The following is a 9016-nucleotide window of genomic DNA, read 5'->3' as shown; positions in this document are numbered from 1 at the left end:
GGACCTAATTAAGGAGCTTACTGTAAAGGAATTTGAGAAGGGAGAAAGAATTCACAAGTGGGAAGATCAAGAAACTTTTTCCCTTAGGAAATGGCACCAGAATTGAATCCTAAAGGAAGAAAAAGATGGAAGAAAAGAGATGTGGAGGGAGAAGATAAGCTCCGAGCACTAGAGGATTCAAGACAGGAAGTCAGGGCATGGAATACTGAGTTAAGGGAGCAGCAAGGTCCAGTTTGGCTAAAACAGGAGTAAATTGAAATAATTGAAAAGTAAATTGAAATAAGGTCAGAAAGTTAGATAAGTACCATATTGGGTAGGACTTCAAATAGCAGTCCTAGGAGTTCGCCTTTTGTCCTAGAGATAGTAGGGAGTCAGAAGATTTTTGAACAGAGGAATTGCATGGTCACAACCATGAGAAATGAGTGGATGATGAATTGAACCTAAAAAATGAGAGAATGATTGGGAAGTCTTTCAATAGTCCAGGCAAGAGGTGATGAAGGTCTAAATGAAGTTAAGTGCAGAGAAGGATGTTGTGGAGGTATAATGGCTTAGGTTTAGTAGGTATATTTATCTGTATGTGTGTGTTTATCTATACATTGACCATTTCACAGAATTTGAGTATATTAATGACCCTTCTAGAATCAAAGATATTAAGACTGGAAGGGGCATTCAACATCTCTCGCCTCCATTTATTGAGGAAACTGAGGCTCAAAGAAGGAAATGAATTAGCCCCAAGGTCATATAGTAAGTCAGTACCAGAGCAGCCAAGGACAAGAACCCTCACTTTCCATCTTAGAATCAATACTATGTATTGCTTCCAAGGCAGAAGAGCAGTAAGGGTTAGGCAATGGGGGTTAAGTGACTTGCCCAGGGACACACAGCTAAGAAGTGACAAGCCAGATTTGAACCTAGGACCTCCCATCTCTAGGCCTGACTCTCTATCCACTGAACCACTTAGCTGACCCCAAGAATCCAGGTCTCTTAACAACTAGTTGGGGGCTCTTTGCCCCTAATTTCTGGGTATGGATAATAGCAGTTAGGGCTAAGGATGTTAATAGGCTGATGGATGAAAGGGAATGGGCTGGCTTGCTTCCCATACTCTCATATTGAACTTCTTTCCTAGGGCCTTCTTAAGAACAATGAACACCCAAGATGGGGACACACCAAGAAAATTAAGATTGGGCTTCACCCCAGTGAAAGACCTCAGGAAGGATTATTAGAGTCAATAAAGACAGGCCAGATCAGACCAAGGACCAGCCTTGAGTCTTATGGTTAGCTCTGCGGGGACACAAATACTTTCCACCAAACATCTTGTCTACAGAGAGACCTTCACGCATTACAAATAAAGACAATTTTTAAAAATAAAAACAATAATGAATATACAATGTTGTAGTAATTAAAATGAAGATAGCTTACTTTTTATTTCCTAACAATCTGTTACATTCATAACCACAACTGATCCTTTTAACACCTGAATGAGCTCATAGGGTCTTAAGTCTATAAAGCCTGATCAGACCTCATAAGGCAACCAATCCCACTTCCTCATCTTACAGATGAAGAGACGGAGGCCCAGAGCCCATGATCATGTGCAGTTAGCAGAGGTAGGATTTGAACCTAGAGTCCTCTAACTGAAGAGTCAGAACTCTTTTCATAATGTCATACAGTGTGAGTATTATTGTCCTAATGAGAATATGGAGATAAATGAAAAATATTGCATATGATGTTAATTGGAAAAGTGAAGACTCAAGAGGTAGAGGAAGGGAGAAGAGTCAGATGACAATACATCTATAAGTTAATCCATTAAAAAGTATTTATTTAGTACCAATGATTTGCCAGGCACGTTATTAAACACAGGAACACACAGAAGCAGCCATCAGTTCTTGTCTGCCTTCAAGGAGCTGATATTCTTCTTTAGGGAAAAATACAATGTGATCAAAGATAAATAAATGCATAATGTAGTGATGGGAAAGGCAGCATAAACCACTAGATGAGTTAGGGAAAGGCTCTAGAAGGAGGGAGTACTTGAGGTGACGCTTGAAAGGAGCTTGGGTTCCAAGACCCAGAAGTAAGAGAGGGCATTCCAGGCATGGAGTACAAATACAGGGAGATTGGGGAAATAATGCCATGCTTAGAGATATAGAATAGGACACTTTGGCTAGATCATGTACACAAAGTAGAGTGATGTATACTCAGCATGGACATAGAGATGAGCCAGATTATGAAGGACTTTAAATGCCAAACAGAAGAACTGGCATTTGATCCTAGAGACAATAGGAGTGACCAAAGATTGTCTGTACTACATAATCTCCAGGCTCCTCTCCAGCCCACCAGCATTTTAGGAAGGAGATAAGGGCTATTGTCTGTAATTTCATTAGAATCTGGAATTTCTTGACTCTACCAATGCAAGAATAGAGCCTTTGCTACAATTTAGAATCTTAGGGAGATCCCAAGAGCAGTGAAAGTAACATGTCTAGGGCCACACAGCAAGTGTGTATCAAAGTCAGAATGGGACCCCAGGACTTCTTCCTTCAAGGCCATCTCTTAATATAATACATTGTAAACCTTTTAACACAATGTAAATTTGTTGACTATTATGGTTCTCTAAGGCCTCTTGCAACTCTAAAATTTTATAATCCCCCATAGAAGAGTTGTTTTTACAAGAAACAGAAGTACAAATTTCAAAATAATACATTTGATTCTCACAAAGAGCATTAAAAAAGTAACACTGTTATCTTGATTGGGAGACATGCAATTCTTCCCTCAAGTTTATTAGCTTGTAATCCATGCATTGAAATTGCCATTTGGTCTTCTTAGGAAAGAACAGCTCTTGGTGGGGGCTCTTTCCAGACGTACTGACTGTTCTCCAATCATCCAACAACTTCTTGGCTTGTGCTTCATAATTTTGACTGCTGTCACACTTGCAGGCCCATTAGCAATGCAAAAGGAGGACAAGCTGCTGAGGGCTTCCCAGGAAAGGAAAAGCCTTCAACCAGCTCTGTCATGATGATAATGGCAGCATAGAGCTCCAAAGTCATTTCCGCCTCTTTTGTGCTCATTCTTTCCTACTTTTAGGGAAGGAAATTAAATATGGATATCATATTGTGAGCTTTGTAAGAAAGTTCAGAACAAGTCAACAGATCTAGAGGTAGAGTCCATGCAGAGTTTTGCAACCAGCCAATCCAGCATGGAGGACCAAGGAATAACCAAGCTCAGCAGGATCTTGAACCCATCCAGGAGCATGAACTTTACTGGACCAACATTATATAGAAACTGTGTTGAATCTAAGTTTACTCTCTCTGAGTACCAGGGTGGTATAGAGTGTGTTCTCAAGTGTTGGAGATAAATGTGTAGACTTCTGTTCTTGTTCTATCTTTGAAGAAAATATCTCTTTGTAAAAAAATAAAAATTTTTAAAAATCTATCATTGTTGTTGGAACTGCATCTCTTCCTGGGTTGCTGGTCTACTATACCTCATTGTTTCCTCAACCTGCTGCCCTAAAGGGTAAAGAGTGGATCTTGCTTTATCCAAAGGTGGAAACAGCCTGCTACAGACCAGTTCAAGATAGGACCCAAGACATGACCCAAGATACCCCAGCCCACAGGCAAGTGATGAGAAGAAGTCCATTAAGGCTGCTGGTCAATGCGCTGTTACAGAGATCTGTCCGACAACACATAGCTGGAGCGTTACCATATTCTTCTAGAGCAGGTGGACAGGTGTAAGCACAAGATTTGATGACCCAAGTCTTCCCATCAGGGGTAACTAAAAAACATAAGGACAAATTAGTTTCTTGGCACATGTGAGGATGGAATCCTTGACTCCATCCCCCTCAGGAGACATGCCATACTACAGCTGTGTGGAGAACAGAATGCAGTGAACTTCAAGGCCACAAGACCTGTTAATGAGACACTCTTGCTCTGTAGCTCGGGTTTAGGCTTAGTTTGGGTTGAGGAACCAGAAGAAAACAAGAGAAAGAAAGACGGGGGCTAAAGCCCCATCACAGCATCAACAGGAGATATTCAGAAGTTTGGCGGGGTGAGGTAGTCACATCAGAATATTCATTTAGGTCTGTCTCACCTGATCTCAAGGTTAATCAGTGAAGGCTTCATCTGTAAAATGAGGTTTGGGGATTAGCTCATAGGATCATAGGTTTAGAGCCTAGAGGGCACCTTTAAGATCACTGGGTCCAACCCCTTCATTTTAAGATGAGGAAAGTGAGGTTCAGAAGCAGCTAGGTCACTCAGTGGATAGAAACCCAGATCTGGAGTGGAGAGGACCTGGGTCCAAATCTGGCCTCAAATACTTCCTAGCTATGTGACCCTGGACAAGTCACAACTCCAATTGTCTAGTCTTTACCACTCTCCTGTCTTAGAACCAATACTTGTATCAATTCTAAGACAGAAGACAAGAATTGTTTGTTTTCTGACCTTAATCTATGGTGCTAGAATCTCTCTAACCATGCTCTCTTTTAACCTGACCAAGGTATCTGTGACACTGATTTTCAGGGGTCTTCAAGGACTTGACTCTAAGAGATGATTCTTAAATGGTGTGATTTCAGTTCTCATAATAGAGACTGGAGAAAGGGAGGGAGAAGGAAATATTTTAAGCCAGGGGCCTCCCAACGTATCAATGTGGACACAGACTATCTTCCCTAAGAAATAAGTCAGTGTTATATAATAGGGCAAATATTTATTTTGAGGTCCTAGTATGATATCTTTAGAGCTGGAAGAGATCTTACTGGTCATTTGAACTCAAGTCCAATGTGGCCACTTAGCTGCCTTCAATTCCAACAATTATATTTTCTAGCTGTGTGATTTGGGGCAAGTCTTTCCAAGCTTCAGTTTTGTCTTCTAGAAATTTTGAATATCAAGGACTCACTATAAATTGCTTTTCTGATCATTCAAATATCAATATCCCCATTTTATAGAGAAAGAAATTGAGGGTCAGGGAGGAACGCCTTGTCCAAGGTCACACAACTAGTAAGCATATGAGCTTGAACGCAAACCCATATCTCCTAAAATCCAAACTGGTGGACAGTGTCTCCCATGATAGGATCATTTATTGTCAAAATTATACATTATCTAATCCCCGGATTCCTCACCTAGGACCCATGAATTTGCTATATTTTATAATATTTCAAAATAATTTATTTTCTATATAATGTTGGGTATTTTGTTGTTTGAAATTAAAAATGTTATTCCAAAACAATATCCATTGACTTGACCAGGTTGCCAAGGCATCTATGTCACACATAAAAGGTTAATTCAGAATCTTTTATCTTATTCATTCCTCACAGGGAAGAAAATTGTGGATAAAGGAGAAAAAAGAACTTCCTCAAAATCAAATATAGATTAGGCTACCTCCTAGACCTCTACCTCCTTTGGAGCAGTGAGGTGGCTCAGTGGATAGAGTGTCAAGCCTAAAGTCAGGAAGACTCATCTTCCTTCCTGAGTTCAAATCTGGCCTAAGAAACTTATTTGTGACCCTGAACAGATCACTTAATGCTGTTTTCCACAGTTTCCCCATCTGAGCTGGAGACAGAAATGACAAATCACTTGGAGATTTTTGCCAAGAAAAATCCAAATGGGGTCATGAAGAATCAGATTTGGTTAAAAAAATTAAAAACTCAACACTTCCCTGAGATATTGTGAAGTTTTAGGGATTTTTGTAAATCTTAAAAGATTATCCAATAGAAAGAACCACTTGAGTTTGAGATGGAATTTAAATGATGGCTGACTCTCAGTAGCTCAGTGCCTGTGACCCAATCACATTTCCCTTCTGAGTCTAGTTCCTTAACTGCAAACTGGGTTTAATCACCCTACTTGCCTCACATGGTCTTTATGAGTAAAGTGCTTTGTAACCTTAGAAATCTAAAGAAGTGTAAGCTTCAGTTATTTTTCATTGGTCCTTGTGAATGACTAGAAATCAAGCTTTACCTCTACCTCCCTCCATCCCTCCCCCTTGGGACTAGGTCCCAGATAGATACTCACAAGGCCACTTGTTTAGGCAATAACGTGTTAAGTTGTTGCAAACTTGGGGTCGTAGACAGTCACCAATTCCACTACACTCATGACACTTCAAGGACAGGACAATGGAGACTACGATAAAATACAGATATGTGGGTTGATTAGAGATAATCCTTGGTACAACATGGGAACACCATAAGGAAAGAGAAGATGCCAGGATAGCTTGAATACTAGACTTAGAATCTAGGTTCAAATTTGGCTTCTCCTACTTAGCATCTAGTTTATTGACTCATTCTGAGCCTCAGTTTCCTGATCTGTGAAAGGGGGGATCAAAACCCCTGTAACACCTCCCAAGGTTACTGGGAGGCTCCAATGACATGTGAAGAACTTTGAAGTACTATGTGCACAGGGGCTATTATAATGGAGGGTCTTCACCATGCTCTGAAGGTTAGAAATGCCACCACCAGGTCCAGCATCTTTTCCAGTGCTGGGATTCATACTCTGAGGTTCAGAGCTTCCTACTACCACAATGGAAAAATCAGATAAGGAGAATTATAGTATCTAAATCCTATATGCTCAAACTGGAAGGAACTTCAGAATGCCCTCTCTGCCTCTGGGGTCCCTCACCCTTCCCTCTTCCCAGCCAGGAAAACCTCCCACAGTCACTGGACAGGGTATTTTCCAGCCTCTCCTGCAACATCATAGCTGGGGGACCTCAGAGGCTAATTACTCCAACTGCCTCTATTTAAAGATAGAGAAAAGCCTAGAAAGGTTCAGTGACTTCTTAGGACCATACAAATTATGTCAGTGGCTAAATTTGAACTTGGGTCCTCTGGGACCACCACCAGTTTTCTTTCACTGTATCTTACTCTCAGTCAGTCAGTCAGTCAGCAAGCAAGTATTAAGTACCTATCAGAGTCATCTAGGTATCACAGTGAGTAGAGTGCTGGACCTAGAATCTTAGAAGACCTAAATTCAAATCCAGCCTCAGTCACTTAATAGCTGTGTGACTCTGGACATGCCACTTAACCTTGTTTGCCTCAGTCTCCTTATCCATAAAATGAGATTGAGAAAGAAATGGCAAACCACTCCAGTATCTTTGTCAAGAAAATCCAAAATGGAGGAGTGAAAGAATCAACAAGGAGACAGAGTAAAACAACTTTCAAAAAAAGGAAAACCCAAAAGGTAGGCAGAGATCATCTAGGGAACTGAGGTGAAAGGGGAGCAGAGATAGAAGGAGGCATAGCAATGAGTGAAGAGCAAACCAAGAGCAAACCATAGCCCCACCCCCACCCCACCCCACATCTGCTCTCATTAGTTCTGAACATAAGTCCAAGGTAAGTTAGACCCTGAGATCCTGCCAAGGCAAATAGTGGTCCAAGCCAACTCACACCCCTTGAAATTTCAAACCTGTGGAGAAGTCTGGAGTCCCAGTCGAGGAAAATCTGGGCTGAATGGGGCTGATCATTGTGGTCCCAGAGCAAAACCAGGAATTCCAGTCTGGGTTTGGGATAAGGACATAATCCACAATTTGGGATGAGTTCTCAGGGGGAGCCTCCTTGGGATCCTTTTGCCCAAAACTAAGGGTGGAACTCCAGGACAGGGCAATCAAGGATGTGCATAATTTGATCAAGAACACCATGAGACCAAAAACTTGAGCCTAAGCCTCTGACCTGATCAAGTTCAGAATGAGATAAAAAAAACCTACACCTAAACCTGAGGAAAGTCTTTAAGTTATCAGCATCTCAGGGGTCAATTAAGTCAACACTGGGAAAGGACTCTCAGAGCTCTCAGCCCTCAGACAATATGGTAAACTAGTAACAACCCAGAAAATAAGCCAAAAATAGCATTAAGGAAGGACTGAAGTTTAAGAGGGTATGCCAACTTCCAAGAAAACAGAGCCTAACCTATAAATAATTATATGGGGGAAATGAGCAAACAACAAAAAAGCACCTAACTCTAAAGAATTTTTATGGAGACAAAGAGCAAGGTGCAGACACATGCAAAGTCCAAAAGGAAAATATGAATTGGACACAGAGTCTGGAAGAGCTCAAAAAAGACTTCAAAAACAGATTAATAGAGGTAGAGGAAATGTGGGGAAGAGAAATGAAAGGTAAGAAATGCAAGAAGAAATGAAAGTGATGAAAGAAGAAATGGGCCAATTGAAAAAAGGAGAACCAAAAACTGACAGGAAAATCAGATTTTTAAAATCATAATTAACCATCTAGAAGCTAATGATTTCATGAGAAATCAAGAAACAATAAAGTAGAATCAAATTCAAAAACAGGGGAAAACATGAAATATCTTATTGAAAAAACAACTGACCTAGAAAAATAAATCTAGTAGAGACAATCGGAGAATAATGGATTACCTGAAAGACATCATGAAGAAAAAACCTTGGATATCATATTATAAGAAATTATTGAAAATAACTGCCCAGAAATCCTTGAACAAGAAAATAAAATTGAAATTGAAAGGATTCATACATCACCTCCAGAAAGAAATCCTCAATTGACAACTTCTAGGGATGTAATAGCTAAATTCAAAAGCCACCAAGCCAAGGAAAAAATACTTCACAAAGCCAAAAAGAAACCATTCAAATACCATGGAGCTACAATCAGGATCATTCAGGACCTAGCAGCTTCTATGTTAAAGAATCATAAGGCATAGAATATGATATTTAGGGAGGCAAAAGATTTGGGTTTACAACCCAGAGTCACCTATCCAGCAAAACTGAGTATATTCTTTCAGGGCAAAAAAAAAAATGGTCATTTAAAAAGATAAAAGATTTCCAAGCATTCCTGAGGAATAAGTCAGACCTAAACAAAAAAATTGAAGTTCAAACATGAGACACAAGATAAACCCAAAAAAAGGTAAAAAAGAAAGAGAAAATTTAAGGGACTAATTAAAGGAAAAATGTTTATATGTCTATATGGAAAGAGCATTTCTACAATTCTCAAAAATTACTTTCAGTAGCAGAGAAGATAGAAGGAATTTACTCAAAAAGAAGGTGGAAAAGTAAGCTGATTATGATAATATGATGATATGATGTA

At 39.9% G+C, this 9016-nt stretch overlaps 1 long non-coding RNA gene across 1 annotated transcript; it reads right to left on the bottom strand.

The window, feature by feature from the left end:
• Positions 1-1792: 1792 nt before the first annotated feature.
• Positions 1793-6134, bottom strand: LOC103094137 (uncharacterized). The gene is made up of 2 exons (XR_008917478.1): positions 5988-6134; positions 1793-3759 (listed from the first exon to the last, which is right to left on the bottom strand). It is a non-coding gene; the product is annotated as an uncharacterized LOC103094137 (long non-coding RNA).
• Positions 6135-9016: the final 2882 nt, after the last annotated feature.

Source organism: Monodelphis domestica, chromosome 3, assembly GCF_027887165.1.
Source record: "Monodelphis domestica isolate mMonDom1 chromosome 3, mMonDom1.pri, whole genome shotgun sequence".
In the NCBI taxonomy this organism is placed as follows: Eukaryota; Metazoa; Chordata; class Mammalia; order Didelphimorphia; family Didelphidae; genus Monodelphis; species Monodelphis domestica.
The sequence above is the reverse complement of the archived record's forward strand: the minus strand, read 5'-3'. Positions and strand labels throughout refer to the sequence as shown.